The sequence below is a fragment of the Leucopleurus acutus genome (genome assembly GCF_964270905.1).
Source record: "Leucopleurus acutus genome assembly, chromosome: 12".
Taxonomy (NCBI): Eukaryota; Metazoa; Chordata; class Mammalia; order Artiodactyla; family Delphinidae; genus Leucopleurus; species Leucopleurus acutus.
Window position 1 is genome coordinate 88,314,044 of NC_139154.1, and position 17,966 is coordinate 88,332,009.

The 17,966-nt window shown below is 45.3% G+C and overlaps 1 pseudogene across 1 annotated transcript in view; it reads right to left on the reverse strand.

The window, feature by feature from the left end:
• Window positions 1–1,102: 1,102 nt before the first annotated feature.
• Window positions 1,103–17,966, reverse strand: part of LOC309969623 (hypoxanthine-guanine phosphoribosyltransferase-like) — a 33,256-nt pseudogene continuing 16,392 nt past the window's right edge. The window contains exon 2 of the transcript in view: window positions 1,103–1,711. The product of the transcript in view is annotated as a hypoxanthine-guanine phosphoribosyltransferase-like (transcript). The remainder of the gene's footprint in view (window positions 1,712–17,966) is intronic.

Sequence of the window (17,966 nt, forward strand, 5' to 3'; positions counted from 1 at the left end):
GTGGAATCTAAAAAATGCAACAAACTAGGGAATATGACAAGAAAGAAGCAGACTCACAGATATAGAGAACAAACTAGTGGTTACCAGTGGGGAGAGGGGAGAGGCAATACAGGGGTAGGAGCTGAAGAGGGACAAACTATTAGGTATAAAATAAGCTACAAGGATATATTGTACATCTGGGGAATATAGATAATAATTTACAATAACTATAAATGGAGTATAAACTTTAAATATTGTGAATCACTATATTGTATACTTGTAATTTATATTATATTGTACAGCAACTTACTTCAATAAAAACATGAAAGACAGAAAGAAAGACAGAAAGAAAGAAAGAAAGAAAAAGAAAGCAAGAAAGAAGGAAGGAAAATAGACTTAAAAAAAAAAAGAGTTGCCCAGTCTGTATGCTTGGGTGTTTTTGTCTGTTTGGTTTTTTTTTCTTTTAAAGAGACAGACTTTATTTTAAGGATTTTTACACTGAAGAATTCAAAAAGTGGTACATTTTTGGAACATACTGATCTGTAGTTAAAAGGAACCATTGACAAAGATTCACCAGAAATAATCAGAACAAGCAGGAAAATACAGTTAATACTACTGAAACCTACTAAAATAACTCCAGGACATATGGTTTATCCGACATAATGATACCTCTAAGTGCTGTCACTGATATGAAACTGACTGCTTCTTACTTTTCTAATCATATAGTGGTATAATTAACAATATTCAATCACTTCTGTTCTTTCCTGAATATACAAAAATTAAAATACCAACTAAAAAACTAATATATTCTTCTCTTTAAACGTTTCTTACAGATACAATTTCAATATTTTCATTCAATAGCGGTGTGGTTTAAGAGATTTTTCATTCATGAGTCAAATAACAATCCACCCAAAGGGAACTGAGCCTATAGACTAGGCTCATAGAGCAAATAAAGAGTTCCGGAATGCAGCAACTGACATTGCTAAAATACAACACAGATAAAATTCTTAGAAAGTACATGCAATAAGCTCTACTAAGCAGCTGGCCACAGACCTAGAACATTTGACAACTTTACTGGTGATTTCAATGGGACTCCAGATGTTTCCAAACTTGAACTCTCATCTTAGGCTTCGTATTTTGCTTTTCCAGTTTCACTAATGACAAAAACATGATTCAAATCCCTGAAGTATTCATTACAGTCAAGAGCATATCCTACAACAAGCTTGTCTGGAATTTCAAATCCAACAAAGTCAGCCTATATCCAACACTTCGAGGGGTCCTTTTCACCAGCAAGTTTGCAACCTTGAGCATCTTTGGATTACGCTGCTTGACCAAGGAAAGCAAGGTTTGCATTGTTTTGCCAGTGTCAATTATATCTTCAACAATCAAGACATCTTTTCCAGTGAAAGTTAAGAGATCATCTCCACCAATTACTTTTATGTCTCCTGTTGGCTGGTCATCACAGTAGCTTTTCAGTCTGATAAAGTCTTAGTCATAGGAATGGATCTATCACTATTTCTGTTCAGGGCTTTGATGTAATCCAGCAGGTCAACAAAGAATTTATAGCCTCCCTTGAGCACACAGAGGGCCACGATGTGATGTCCTCCCATTTCCTTCATCACATCTCAAGCAAGCCATCCAGTCCTGTCCATAATGAGTCCATGAGGAATAAACACCTTTTCCAAATCCTCAGCATAATGATTAGGTATACAAAATGAATCTAGGTCATAACCTGGTTCATTATCACTAACCTCAAATCCAAATAGTTCCTCTCATCTAACACTAGGGGAAAAAAATCACCAAAAAAAGCTAAGTGATTCCTTAAAAGCCCAAACTTCTAGAAGTCTGAGATTGTTATAATCAACCCATGAGGCGCCTTCATAGAGATGCTCTAAGGCTGTTTGTGTAGGACTGCGTATTGGTCATCTTGGTATGTCCAGTCCCAAGACACTGGGGCTGCGGGTCGCCACAACGGAGCTGGCTGGCGTGCTGGAGTGCAGGCTGATCGTTGAATGAAAATGCCTGGCAGCATTGGTCCAGAGTTAAGTCTTGAACCAGAAATGGAAAAGAGAAGTGAGCCACCTTGTGGCCAAAAAACAAACCTCAAGACTCTGTAGCCTAAGTGCCCTAGGGTTGCAGGTGTGTGCACGGGGCCTTGAGTGGCCTACCGCCTGTCGGTCACACACATGGAACACAGAACACGTGCCCAGAAAATCAAAAACACGCCCAGAACTTCTCACCAGAGTGAATCAGATGCCACCGCTGCGTGACTGAGACAGTAATGCACAGTCTCAGAGATATCGGAGGTTCTTCAAGGGACATCTCCGGAGTCTTCTCTGATGGCCAACCTTCCTTGATCCTGCCCCATTTTCCAAGTCTTCCCATTGAGTCTGAGAGCAAGGGGTTCCCTTCCCAATAAATTCTTTTTATGCTTAAACTATGCAGACATGGGCTTGTAATTCCAATCAAGAACCCTGAGTGACAGATCAACCAGGATAGCTCCTTTCCTATTGACTGACACCGTTTTCCCAAAGTGTGTTGCATGGGACACTAGTCCAGAAATATGCTCTGCCCAAAACGGGTTCCAAGATTAAATAAGTTTGGTAAATATTCCATGCTGTGTGCCTTTTTAGAGATTCATGGTAACTGTGAGCATATTAAAGATTCTGAGACATCTTATGCTAAGAAAAGCTGTTTAGGGAATTCCCTGGTGGTCCAGTGGGTAGGACTCCGTGCTTTCACTGCCGACGGCCTGAGTTTGATCCCTGGTCGGAGAACTAGTATCCCACAAGCCATGCAGCACAAAAAAATAGAAAAGCTGTTTAACATTGTTTATATCAGAGGTTTCCATTACTGCTTTTCTTTTATGCTTACATGATGGATGACACTTCTCACTCTGAGAAACCCTGGCCTAAAGCCACGAAAGGAAGATTCAGAGAGACTGCAGTTTCTCAGATTTCCAAGTTCTAGTTTGCTCTGAAGTCTTGCCACCTTCCCGGTTTAATCTCACAAAGACTCATCAGCCCCTTCACAGGTGTCCATGCTAAGCAGAGAATTTCAGCACCATTCTGTTAAATAATCTGTACCTTCCGCATTAATTTCAGATGTTTCCTTTGTTTGACATTTATAAAGTGTTTTATTCTGGCGTCTGTTAAGAGTCTATTTTGTTTCAGTCATCTTTGAATTCTGTCAATATTACCAAACTAATAACTGCTTTACAAAATATCTTAAAATATGACAGGTCCCCTTTTTTAACCTTTTTATTAATTAAAATTTTCTTAGCCATCCTTAACTTGTTCTTTCAAATTAACTTTTGGCAAGTTACAAAAACAGAGTCCCATTAAGAGTGTAAGTAAAAAAAAAAAAGTGTGGACTTCCCTGGTGGCACAGTGATTAAGAATTCGCCAGCCAATGCAGGGGACACAGGTTTGATCTCTGGTCGGGGAAGATCCTGCATGCTGCGGGGCAGCTAAACACGTGCGCCACCACTACTGAGGCTGCGTGCCACAGCTACTGAAGCCCGTGTGCCTAGAGCCCGTGTTCCACAACAAGAGAAACCACCGCAATGAGAAGCCCGCGCACCGCAACAAAGAGTAGCCCCCGCTCGCCACAACTAGAGAAAGCCTGCGTGCAGCAACAAAGACTCAACGCAGCCAAAAATAAATAAATAAATAAAAGAGTGTAAGTAAAGCTCAATTTTAGTAAACTCAGTAATTTTAGTAAAGCTGTAAAATAATTGGGGAAGATTTGGTGTCCTTAAAAATAGTCTACAGGGCTTCCCTGGTGGCGCAGTTGTTGAGAGTCCGCCTGCCGATGCAGGGGACGCGGGTTCGCGCCCCAGTCTGGGAAGGAAGATCCCACATGCCGCGGAGCGGCTGGGCCCGTGAGCCATGGCCGCTGAGCCTGCGCGTCCGGAGCCTGTGCTCCGCAATGGGAGAGGCCACAACAGTGAGCGGCTCGCGTACCGCAAAAAAAAAAAAAAAATAGTCTTCATACCTAGATGCACATGAAGTTTCTCTATTTCCTTTATATCTGTCAGTCAACATTTTTCAGTTTTAATGTAAGTCCCAACATTTTTTTAAGAGAAGACAAAGTTATTATTTGCATATGACATTTTTTTTTACCTATGAAATATGAAAGAAGCATCTGGAAGATTTATCTACATTGATAAAAGAGTTCAATAATCATATGGACAAAAATAATCCACATGAGTAACTTTCCTTTATATTAAAAATATGGATATACAGAGAAATTGAGAGGATTCCAGATATATCTAGGAACGGAATTAAGAGGACTGGATAATGGGTTTGGTATAGAGTGTGGCAGGATTAATAAAATTTTTCAGAATGTTGTGTGGCTTCCTTTTGCCCTACCATCATTCTCCAGTAGAATCATGTTGGGTTATATAATCTCATTCCATTTTAGAGTCCAGATTGTTGCCTCCAGATACCATTTTTCAAAGTTCTTGGCATTCCTTGTCTCAGCGCTGCTGGTGTGACTTTTGGCTACTTTTATTCATTTTGTTCTTTTCATTTCGGTTGGGTGGAAGTGGGTTTGGTTAGCTAGTCAGCTCCTAGAAAACCGTCTGTAAGGTTCTCTGTGACCATTTATCTCTCACTCTTTTTATGGTTGTTTGATGAAGTAGGAGGAAAAGATCATTTGCTGGAACTAAGAAAGAGTATCTGCTTGGAACTGCATACGGGAACTGAAAGGCAGACCGAGTATTTACAATAGCATAGAGGAGAATGAAAGAGGAAATTCATCAAAGACAAGGAAATGGACAGGCAGCCCTGAGACCACATACTGTAGTAGCCCTAGGATCCAAAGTGATCCTGTAAATTTCATATGCTCTCAGACCCTTTGAATAAGGAATTTAGCATGCATGGAGGTAGGCAAGGAAATACCAAAGGCTCTTTTCTGGACCAACTTAAAAACTTGCAAGTTATACACTCAGAAAAAATATATATATATCAGTGTAAATATTGTTATCAGGGCATCAAACTATTGAGCGACAACCAATCAGAATTATGGACTTTTAAGGGTTAAAGGCTACACTTCACAGTACATAACAATCTCTGAAGTCCAGGCATCTTCAAAGACTCCTTTGTTATATGAAAACAGAGCAGGATTATGCACTTTCAACAAGTCTTCCCACTGGCAGGAGAATAAAACTAATGCTCTTTGTGAATATTCTCAATATACCTCTTTATCAGAACTCACTTTCAATAGGTCTGCTTTCCTCTAGTTTTACGGGAGGGAATATTTTCTCCTTAAGTTTACAAGATCTTTTTTATGAGCACCATGCTCAAGGTTAAACCTATTCTCAAGGTTAAGTTCACTAGTCCAGGAGAAAAAGAAAGTGCTGAGAAACCTCAGTATGGGGGAAAAGAAAGAAGAGAATTTCAAGTAAATGGAATATGCAGGGATGTGCTCATAGATGTTTAACAGCTGGTCCTCTGGGTCTAGAGGGAAACCCTCTTTTGTAATATTTGCTAATTACCATTGTGTAAACATCCCTACATTAGCCAATTTCGAGTTCCCATCATGATGTCACTGAATGCAGAGTTGGGAAGATATGCACATGATAGGCTCTTGAGAGCCAATAAGGTCCAAATGTCAGCACATCACTAAGGGACAAGTAGTATTTTCCAACTATGGTCCCAATCTATCCAATTATGTGGTTTTTTCCAAGCTTGCTCTCCAGGAAGGAGAGGAGGAGATTCCGATGTAGGTTTGGGACAGAATGTCAGAGATACTGTCAAATGCCATCAGGGAGACTCAGAGTAGGGAAAAGATGCAAAGACTCAGTATAAAATGGTAGAAACGAGTCCCTGTTCCTCTTGGAGATCCTCTATTCCAAGAACTTATTTGTCCATTTATACCAATTTCCACCAAGAAAGTGCTATTGCTTGTTGTAAGTTCTCTCTGTAAATTCCAGAATGAACCATTCCTCTTCCCTGGCCACAGGAGACCTGGCTGCCTCCACAACCATAACTGCCTGATATGGGCAGGGTTCCCTTTTCTTGGTGCGACGTATGGTCCCCTTCTCAGGAGACAGTGACTGACAGGGAAACCCCCTGGTTCCTGGGTACTTTCCCAGGGACAAGAACCACAGGGACCACAAAGGCCCCATGTTTGGCCACCAGAGAGATGTGTGGGGGAACAGCTACATGCTACAAGGAATAAAAATCCTTTCCATGGGTGTGGCAACTCCAGGGGCCTGGGGACATTAGCCGGGTATATGGGAAGAAATAAGCTGCATCATGGGATTTTAAAACATAAATCTGGGGGCTTCCCTGGTGGCGCGGTGGTTGAGAGGCCGCCTGTCGATGCAGGGGACACGGGTTCGTGCCCCGGTCTGGGAGGATCCCACATGCCGCGGAGCAGCTGGGCCCATGAGCCACGGCCGCTGAGCCTGCGCGTCCGGAGCCTGTGCTCCGCAGCGGGAGAGGCCACAACAGTGAGAGGCCTGCGTACCGCAAAAAAAACAACAAAAAAAAACATAAATCTGACCAAGTCCCTTGCTTCAAAGGGATTCTTCCTTGATTCTCATTACCCTTAAAAGAAAATAAAAAATCTTTATCATCTTTAACAAAACCCTTCAAGATCTGGCACCTGTCTGTCTCTGCATTCTCATCTCTCACCATTCATTCCCCCGGCCCTCTTTATGTTTGGAAATATGTCAAACCTGTTTCTTCCTCCGGCCTTTTGCACTTGCAATTGTATATATGTATACATATGTATGTATATATATTTTCTCCTTGCTGAACCATTTGAAATTAAATTGCAGCTTTCTAGTATTATTTAATATTTCAGCATTTATATCCTAAAAACAAGGACATTCTCTCCATAATCATAATATCATTGCCACACCCAAGGAATTTAACATGGCTGCAATATCTAAGCTGTACATAAATGTCCTCTTTAAAAAAAAGTCCCTTGTGGCTGGGGGGTTTCCCGACTCTAAGATCCAATTAAGGTTGGTACATTGTGTTTGACTGTCATGGCTCTGTAGTTTCCTGTAACCTACAACAGCCTCACCACCTCCACAGTCACTCACACACACCTCTTTTTATCTTTCATGCCATTGACATTGTAGGAAGTCCAGGCCAGTTGCTTATAGAATGCCCCCAATTCTGGGGGTGTCAGATTGTTTCCTCATGATTAGATTCAAGTTATGGTTTTCTTTTTTTTAAAAAAACTGTGAGTGCAACTTGACAGCCCCTCATGGGCAGGGCGTTGAGTGGTGACTGAGCCAGGAACCCAGCATGTGTACACCAGTCATGGCCCAGCCTGGCCTCCAGGTGTCCCCTGGGCTCCACAGCCCTGAAGCTGCTCACATCCTGAACCCTCCCGGCTGGAACCAAAGAATTTTCGGGGCCAATAAGTGTTCCAGAGTTCCTGGGGCCAAGTGTTTATTGTCTTCTGACAGTGATACCTGAGCCCTGGGGCAAACATGTCTTGATGGAGGACATAGAAACTAGGAAGCAACTCTATCCAGAAGCCCATGTTCTGGGAACCCCTCACCAAGACCAAGAAGATGCCCCATTATTAAGCAGAGAGATGGTTTCTTGCCAGTGTTGTCCCTGGGTGTATCCTTAAGGTCTCCATTGTGGGACCATGAACCAGACCTATCACATATCTGTGATACCAACCACACCTAGCTGGTTGCAGAGGACGATGCCTTTACTGTGTGACCCTGGGAACAGGGGCTGGGCCCAAATCCACTGAGATGGACCGGGATCTTCTAATGGTGCCTTTAGCCATTCAGGAATTTGGCTTGGCCCAGTTCAAAACTAGAGTGGTTGAATGAAGTCTTCTACTGCTGGCCAAGACAGGGTAACAGAGATAATGTTTACTCTCCCGCCTGGTGGAGGGGGGGAGAGGGGCGGAGAACATTCAGGAAACAATGGTCTTTAAAACACTGGACATCAGGCAATGAAGGATGTGATCTGTGAGATGAAGGAAACAAGTGAAGTGAGCCCTAAGATTGCCCCAGTTTACTCTCTTGAGAGTTTCCACAGCACAGGGAGGAAGAACAGGCAGAGCCAGGCAGACTCCCTGGGTTGAAGAGACAGAGCTGAGAGTCCGGGGAGACTGAGGCAGCCAGAGTACATAGGACAGAGCACCCAAGAGAAGAGAGCTGCTCAGATACTGAGACCTGAAGAGGGCCCCCTGCAGCTTCCAGAAGAGGACTAATCATGCATGTGTGTGAGAGAAGCACACGAGGCCAGGGAGAGGACCACGCAAGAGAATTAGAAAGAGTAGTGTGGGCGTTCACACAAAGCCTGGAATACTGCCTGTTTCCATCAGCCAGATGGAAAAACTGTAATTCAGTTTTTTTTACCGGGGCCCGCGGTAGAGTCCTCAGGAAGGCCTTGTCTCAGCTGTAGAGGATTCCTAGCCCTAGACTGGGCACTTCTCTGGACCTGCCTCACAATCCGTAAGAGCTAAATCTGAAAGGACCTGTTACCCAGTAACCTTACTGAACCCCCAGAATAAAGTAAAGAAGATTCACAAATATGCAAAACTATCCAGTGTCCGAAAAGGAAAAATTCATAATGTCCGGAATCTAATCAAAAATTACCAGGGGGCTTCCCTGGTGGCGCAGCGGTTGAGAGTCCGCCTGCCGAAGCAGGGGACGCGGGTTCGTGCCCCAGTACGGGAGGATCCCACGTGCCGCGGAGCGGCTGGGCCCGTGGGCCATGGCCGCTGAGCCTGCGCGTCCGGAGCCTGGGCTCCGCGGCACGAGAGGCCGCGACGGCGAGAGGCCCGCGTACCGCAAAAAAAAACACAAAATTACCAGGTGTGCAGAGAGGAAGAAAAACCAGACCCATAATGAGAATAACCAGCCCCCTGAAATCAACCCAGAGTTGATATAGCCCTTAGAATTAGCAGAGAAAGACATTAAAACAGACCTATAACTGTATTCCATATGTTTAAAAAATGAAGTAGAATTACCTGGTGGTCCAGTGGTTAGGACACTGCGCTTCCACTGCAGGGGGCACACCCAGGTTACATCCCTGGTCAGGGAACTAAGATCCCACAAGCCACATAGCATGGCCAAAAGAAAAAAGAAAAAAAGAAGTAGAGGCATGGAAGTTTTTAAAGAAGACGCAAATCAAACTTCTAGAGATGAAAATGCTAATGTCTAAGATCTAAAAAAAAAAAAAAAAAGACATGGGATGGGATTAACAAAAGATGGGACATTGCAGAAGAAAAGATTAGTAAACCTGAAGGCATAGCAACGGAATCGCAAATGAAGTACAGAGAGAAAAAAGACTTTAAGAAATGAAAAGGGCATCAGTAGCTATCGGACTTTAAGCAGCCAATTGGATTTCCTGAGGAGAGAAGGGACAGAAAATTTCCTGAAGAAAAATAGCTGAGACCTTTCCAAACTTAAAGAAAATTATAACCTGCAGATCCAAGTTCAACAAACCCCAAGCATAAGAAACAAGAAGAAATCTACATGAAGAAAGGCACATCAGAGTCAAACTGCTCAAATTAACATGGTCAGTATTATCAAGGGTTTTAAATATATCTTAGCCAAGCTAGAAAGTGAAGATCCTTCCAAGATGCCTGTCAGGACAGCAGAGGAAGCCTTGGGGAGAAGTGAAAGAGATGATAGCATCGATGGAGACACACCAGCTAGGCGACCACCAGGCAGCAGTGGCAGGAAGTATTCCGTGTGGCCAGCCCGGCCCCTGGTGTGGCCAAGGCCCTCACCACTACTGCCACCACACGACAGTCTGACATGTGCCCTACCCCCACTTCCAGCCCTGTGCCCCAGGTGTACTTTGTCATGAAAGTCACCTTTCAGTCCTATGTACTGTTTAGGGTGTGTCCTCTTTTGCATCTAGAGCCTACCACAAATTATTACATGGCCTCATCTATCCAAAACAACCTCTCTAAGCTGGACCCGCTTAGCCCCCTTTAAATGGGTAAGGAAACTGGAGAAAAGAGTCACAGTGGTTTGCCCAGGATAACAGACAATATGTGACAGCGCAAGAGTTCAAACCCAGCCTGCGTCTGAAATCAACGATTTTCCTGGCAAAGACAGTTGGGGAAGCATAATACGGCTTTGACTATAAGCTCCATGGGGTCAAGGATCTTCACCTGTTTCGCTTTCTGTTGCATCTCAAGTGCTTAGAACAATATAAGCCATTCCAATAAATATGTTAAATGAATAACCAGCTCTGAAGTCAGACAACTTTTGTTCAGATCTTGGCTCCACTCTTTCCCAGCTTTATGACCTCAGAGCAAATCATCCCAGCCGGACAGGGTTAATAATCAATAGTACCTACCTGCATGACCTGTCAGGCTTCACTGTGCAGATTCATAAAAATGACTAGCAGTGTCTACCACAGTAGACATTCAATAAATGTGTTAAAAATTAAAATAAGTAAATAAAGGAACCTAGTGAAGGCTCCCCGTTACCTATCCTGGCTTTTATTCTTGTGGCAGATGTTTTATCCTTTGCAGTTCTCTCCTTTCCTAAATTTAGAGACTATTTGAGCCCCATCTCTCCTGTGAGGCCACCAAAAGGGAGGCTGACAGTGGAGAAGGAAGGCCTGGGGAAGGGGTACAGACACCGTGGACAGCTCCTGCCTGTCTTATTTACCTACCACCCAAAGGAGGCAGTTTGGGAGAATGATTGAGGTCAAAGGGCAGGGAATGAGGCGGACAGTGTGTGCAGACAGACATCCACGTCCTTCATACACTGCTGAGGCCATCCAGGGCCACGGCCACCACTGACCAGCCGCCTGGTTAAGGAGGTGAAAGAGGGCGGGCCTCTGCTCTGGGGTACCAAGCACCTCAAAGGCCTCCCCTGATCCCTGTCACCCCTCACCGCCAACAGCTCAATGAAGGTGGGGATCTGGATTGGCACCCGGAAAGGAAGAGGCCAAAAGGGGGTTCCCATTCTTAACCAAAGGGAGTGTGTTAGTCTGAGTCCTCCGAGAAGTAAATGTCAATACAGAATGAAACATGCAATAAATGCATTAGGGGAAATGCCTGTGGGGGAAATCTGGAAGGGCTAGAGAGGCTGGGGGGCCGTCAGACCCCAGTGAAGTAGAGAAGAGAGGAGGTTGGGTGGAATCATCCCAGTGTGATCGTCATCCAAGGAGTTTTTGGCAAGGCCAATGGGGAGTACTGGAGCCAGTGACCCATCAAAGGAGTCTTACATCCCCCGGGCATCCCCTTGGTATCCTGCCTTAGTGTCCCCACTGCACTCTGCCTTTGACTGTGAGAACACTGTCAGAAGTGTGGCCTCAACACCCAGGAGGTGATGGATTTCAGAGCGCAGCAGCTGAGGACCTCCATCAATTACACTCCCTGGAGTTGGAGATCTGACAGGCTCATTTTCATGCTCGCCATGGGGCGGGTCTAGCAGAGTGGAGGTTAAGGACAAGAAAGGGGTAAAAGGGTTCTTGCAGAAACCTTCAAGGGCATGAAATTTCTCTGAGGGTTGCTATAAGCTTCTCACCAATCTGTGACTCAAATTTTTCTGCCAAATCAGGACACCTCTTCCTCTTTCTTGGAGGCCTCATTTGTTTCAGATTCATGCTGCAAACAAAATGAGAAAAAGAAAGAAGAAAGAAGATGATCATTCCAGAAAGGACCTATGGGTCATCTAGCCCTCTGCCACTGGGGGCCCCTGCAGGCCGGGGCCAGCAGAGTATTGCTGTGGCTATGCTGGGGGCAGTATGGACCCAGATGTAGGGAGTATATATCCCCCAGGAGAGCACAAGCACTTGACTATAGAGCTCAGATCAGACGGTTCCCACCCAGCCCCAACTGGGGCTCTACAGTCTGGATGGGGAGAAGAATCAACCTCTCAAGGAAACCTACAAAAGACCCTTTGCTCCAAATTCAGCCCCAGCTGCTGCCGGGTCTTCCTTGAGTTCAGCAGCATCTCCCTGCTCACAATCTTCCCCTTTCTCAGCACCCCTTCCTTCCTCTTCCTCCACATCACCAGATGAAGCCAGCAGGAGAATGGCAGCTGCTAAGATGCTTAAGCACAAGGGCCAGATCTTCCCCAGTGGACTTCCCCAGAGCTGCAGGGGAGCAGACAGCTGCCAAAGCAGAGAAGCGCCGAGAAAGAAAAGCTGTGTCCCAAGGCACCCCAGGGGAGGACCATGCCTTGGGAGTGCTTTGAGGAAGGAGTGGGGAGACCTGACCAGACTTCCCCTCCAGAGTGTGGTTCCCTCCTTGTCTGCTGAGCCCTGGACTGGCCTGTTCTGAAGGGTCCCCCAACCTAGTTCCCATCCCAAGATTAGAAAAACCAGCAGGATGATTTGCCTGGGGCTCCGCACTCTCTGAAAGGGCTGGGTGGGGTGACCGCAGGACTAGGAGGTAAGGCCCTCACCAGGGTACCCATTGCCAGCTGGGTCTGCTCCATCCAGCAGGCACAGCCCCCGCCCCCTGCCCCCCCCCCCCAGTCAGCGGCACCAGGGCGATGCACATGTCGAATGTTGCATCTCCATTGAGCAGAACGTCACCAGAGTCCCCAGGCCCCACTCACCGAGCACCTAGTCCTTCTTCCAGTGAAAAAAGATGGAGCAAGGGCAAAGGCCAGAGGCAAGGGCAGACAGGGGATGCTGTCTTCTGGAGCACTCTGACAGGACACAGTCACCTTGGGAGGCATTGAGGGCAGAGAGCAGAGAACGAGAGAGAAGATATCTGACCACAACTCACCTGGGTTCTCCATGCTTCTCACTCACAGACCACCCCCTCAAACCTGTGTCCAGAAGCCAGGCCAGGAGACCACACCTGTAGGGAGGGGCTCCGGATTCACAGTCATTGCTAAGTCTCCATGTCCATCACCCTTGGAGAAGACCTAAATCCGTTTCTAAAACTTAAATCGGACCATGGCACTCCCCTGCTTAAAATTCTGCCATAACTTTCCATCCCTCACTGGGTAAAGTCTTCAAAAAGTAGACTCAAGAACCCCAAGTGACCTGGCAGCTGAGGCCCACCTCTCAGCAGCCCCTGAACCCGGTGCTGTATTAGTGCTATTGTGGTGATGAACACTTTAATCAAAACCACGAATAAATGCTTACTTTATGATCCTCATGTTGCATTTTGAAAGGCAGGGAACACATAGTGCATGTAGAAGGACGTACAGCAGGTATTGGTGCAGATGTCAGAAACACAGGACAGTGCTGGAGCTGCAATCTTGGTTTCCTCATGCTGTGTGTCTTTGGGCAAGTTACCTAACCTCCCTGTGCCTCAGTTCCCTTCTATATAATGGGAGCTAAGACAGCATCTACCTCATAGGATTGCTCTGAGAGTTAATGAGTTAATACACGTTTTGAGGAAGGCTGGCACTCGGTAAGCAAGTGTTGGGTATTATTAAGTAACTGAGACACACAGACTTGACTTCCCAGGCTGTATTTGATTGCATCCAGCCCTAAACTTGTCCCTAAGCTGTGATCCACTGCCTCTGCTCACACAACTACAAACCCCATTTCCACCAGGTTTTCTTGTTTTTTGTTTTTGGTCATGTTCTGGAAAGGAAGCCTTTAGCTCTGCTTTTGTAGGACACAGACATCCACAAGCTTTATCTTTCCCCCTCCTTAATTCACACTCAGGCTCACATATTGGTCCATCCATCTCTTGTGTTTCTTTTACACGTCTGGTCATTAAACAAAGATCATGTCACTGTAGAGGTCACTTCTCATTAGTCAACGGGAAGAACATGGAATCCTGCTCCTGAGGGCCCTGCCGCTGCTATTCCCTTTGTGTTATTACAATTACACGGATGCTCTCGCCTCCAGTGACCCGTAGATGGCACTATTACCTTTGGCTGGGCACAGCAGGACTGTGCTGCTTAGAGTAATATTTTTACTATGGGTGTGAATCTGGTCCTCCTTGCAGTTCTGTAGGACGGAGTGATAGATACGATGGAATCCTGGCTTTCCAGGGATTTCCAGACCCCCTCAATAAATGTGGCCAGTAATACTAGTAATCCTATCCCTACCCCTTCCTCCCTAGACCAGTAAATGGATAAAGACTTCAGTAAATGGATAAAGTTGCCAGATTCTTTGAACAGAGAGACAGGTGCTGGCTTCATGGAAGACAGACAGCTGCGGGCCTTATCCCCACGGAGCAGACACAGAGGATCAGTCGTGGTCTTTGGGACAGAGTGGAGGTGGCCTCTTTCCCACAAACTGTTGCATACACCAAGCCCTGACAAGTTAGGTCCTGAGAGTCTAGAAACACCAGGGTCCCCTGTTGTGAAGCAGCCCCCAAAAACAGGAGTCAGGCAGCAGTGGGACTGCACACATCCTTGCTCCACCAAAGTTGTTCTTACCAAGGTCATGGTGAAATGACCATTTTGTTTTTCTTATAGTCTGAATGTTTACGTCCCCCAAAATTCATATGTTGAAATTCTAACCCCAGTGTTATGGTATTAGCAGGTGGGGGCTTTGGGAGGTAATTGGATTATGAGGGTGGAGCCCTCATGAATGGGATTAGTGCCCTTATTAGAAGAAACACGAGAGATGACTTCCCTCTCCACCATGTGAGGGTACAAAGAAACAACGGATGTCTGTAAACCAGGAAGAGGGCCTTTGCAGAACCCGACTGTGCTGGTACCCTGGTCTCAGCCTCCCAAACTTCAAAACTGTGAGAAATAAATGTTTGCTGTTTAAGCTGCCCAGTCTGTGGTTTTCTGTTATAGACGCCTGAACTAAGACACTTTCCAAATCCAATAGGCATTTTCCTCTCTTTGTCTTTTCTTACCTCTTTGCACCATTCCATCCAAACCCCACCCCCTTCAAACTCCCAGTGCCCTTGGATTTTGTGGTCCCACATGCTCCTAGTTTTTTCCTATTTCCCTGGCTGCTCCTACTCAGAAATCTTCCTGAGCTCCTTTTCTTCTACCTTTCCCCTAGTGTCGGTCTTCCTTGTAGGTCTACTCTTGATGCTCTTCCCTGCTCTCCACACAAATTCTCCCTGGGTAACCTTCCTTCCCTCCTCACTCCCCAGTTCTCTCTCAACCTAAATCAGTCAGCCAGACTCCCCTTCACTTGCTTATCACACAGAGCCTTCAAAGGCAGTAAAACCTGAACCAGACCTCATCTGTCCACCACAGTTCCTATCCCCTCCCTGGCCCCCACGACTGCCCCTGTCTTTATGTCCCCAAGTCACCTAAACCAGAAACCTGAGTATCACCCTTGACTCCTGGGGCTCCTAGTTTCCTAGGGCTGCTGGGAAAAAGTACCACAAACTGGGTGGCTTAACTTAAAACAACAGAATCTTTTTCCCTCACAGTTCTGGAGCCCAGAAGTCTGAAATTAAGGTGTTGGCAGGGCCACTCCCTCCAAAGGCTATGGGGGAGGATCCTTCCTTACCTATTCCAGCTTCTTGTGCCTCGATGTGGTCCTCAGCTCGTGGCAACATCACTTCAATCTCTGCCTCTCTCTTCTCATGGCCTTCTTCTCTGAGTCTCTGTGTGTTGTTTTCTCTTATAGAAAGACTCTCCTTGGGTTTAGGGCCCAACCTAAATCCAGGATGATCTTGTCTTGATCCTTGACTTAATTACATCTGCAAAGACCCTGTTTCCAACGAAGGTCACATGCTGAGGTTCTGGGTGGTCATGAATTTGGTGGGGACATTATTCAACTCACTAAAACCCCTCCACTTCCCTCGACAATCTAACAATTCTACCTGCTTCACACAATGGATCCACTCACTTCTCTTCATCCACACGGTCAGGCCACCACTTCCTGGATCATGGCACGTGGTCCAGGTCTCCAGGCCTCCAGCCCTGCCTTCTATCCACTCCCCACACAGCAGCCAGAACAGGTCAAATCCTGCTCCTTACCTCACAACCTTCAATACACACACACACACACACACACACACACACACACAGAGTCCCTGGGAGAAAGCGCAAGCTCCTTAGCCAGGACCCCACTCCCTCTGTAAACTGCTTTTGCCTTCCTCTCTGCCTTAGCCTATAACAACTAACTGTCCACCTGCTCTGTACTTCTCTTCCTCAAGCTCCAAGCTTAACTGGACCAAACACGCTCACGCTGCCCATGCCCAGGTCTCTGCACGTGATGTTCCCTGTGGCTGAAACGCCTCTTAGCCTTCCAGACTAACCTCACTGCCCGCCTTCACCACCTCACTGGCTCCTCCAAGTCTCAGTTTGGATGCGAATTCCTCTCTTAGATGTTCCTGATCCTCGTCACGGAAGATTCCCCTTGGGGCTCTCCCAGCTCCCCAGGCCACCCTCAGCACAGCCCTGGTCCTACTGTACCACGTGTGTTTCCTCAGGCACTGGGTCATGTTCACCACGCAGCTTCCGCCCCTGGCTCAGAACTGGATGCAACAACAAATAACACACTGTGAGTGCCCAGCCTATGTCAGGTGCTGTCCTCAGCATTTTACTTGCTTCAACTCATTTACTCTTCATAACAGCCCTGTGAAGTGGTTAGTATTATTCCCATTTTTTAGATACGGAAACAGGTGCAGAGAAAGGGGGTAACTTATTCAAAGTAACAAAGCTAGGGACTTCCCTGGTGGTCCAGTGGTTAAGACTTCGCCTTCCAATGCAGGGGGTGTGAGTTCTATCCCTGGTCGGTGAGCTAAGATCCCACATGCTTCGGGGCCCAAAAACCAAAACATAAAACAGAAGCAATATTGTAACAAATTCAATAAAGACTTTAAAAATGGTCCTCATCAGAGCTTCCCAGGGCAGTGGTTATGAATCCGCCTGCCAATGCAGGGGACACGGGTTCAAGCCCTGGTCCGGAAAGATCCCATATGCTGCGGAGCAACTAAGCCCGTGCACCACAACGACTGATCCTGAGCTCTATAGCCCGTGAGCCACAGCTACTGAAGCCCGCGCGCTTAGAGCCTGTGCTCTGCAACAAGAGAAGCCACCGCAAAGAGAAGCCCGTGCACCACAAGGAAGAGTAGCCCCCGCTCACCGCAACTAGAGAAAGCCTGAGTGCAGCAACGAAGACCCAATGCAGCCAAAAATAAATGTAAATAAAATAAATAAATTTTATTTATAATAAAATAATACATTTACTATTTTAAAAATAAATTATAAATATAAATAAATAAATAAATTATAAATTTTTTTTAATTAAATAAATAATAAATTTAATATTTTTATTTATTTATTTATTCTTTTAGGTCCACATCAAAAAATCTTTAAAAAAAAAGCTATTAAGTGACAAATCCAGTATTCCAACACAGGCAGTCTCGCTCCAGAGTCTACTCTTAATCATTATGCTATAGTCAAATATTTATGGAAATAATTAATTAGTGACTTCATTAGTTAATTCGTTTAATGTAAAATGGAGACACCAAGGTCCCTAAACATGTATCAAACAAACAGAATGTGTGGAGTTCATTTGCAAGCTGATTAAAGCAAGCTACCTATAGAAAGACACAAGAGATAACACAAAAGATGCGAACAGTGACTAGATACTTGATGATGTTAAGAATTAGTACTAATTGTAGTTATAATTATTGTGGTTTTTCTAAAGAGTTCTTACTTCTTAGAGATACATACTGAAGTATTTACAGTAGAAATTATATAATATCTGGGATTTGCTTTAAAACAATTTGAGGAAAAACCATAGGGGTGTAGATCAAATAAGATTGGTCAATTGTTGACGCTGGGTAACGGGTGCATGGGTGAGGACATTATACTATTTTCTCTACTGTTGTATTTGCTCAAAAATGCAGGAAAAAAAGGCTAAAATAAAAGAGTGCCCAGCACAGTACACGAGACAGCCACAGTCAACCAGTCAGAGTTAAAATTATAAATCAGCCTTCTCTGGGTGGGAGTGTGGTAATCCTGGGAAGGAGGCTGTGAACCAGGAAAGAACCCAGGGGTCTGGTTAGGGCCAAAAGCCTGACCTTTAGAACCTGGCTATTTTTATAGAATGCATTTTTCCTTCCTTCTTTCTTTTTTTCTTTCTTTCATTTTCTTTTTTTTTTTTTTTGGTGTATATATATATATA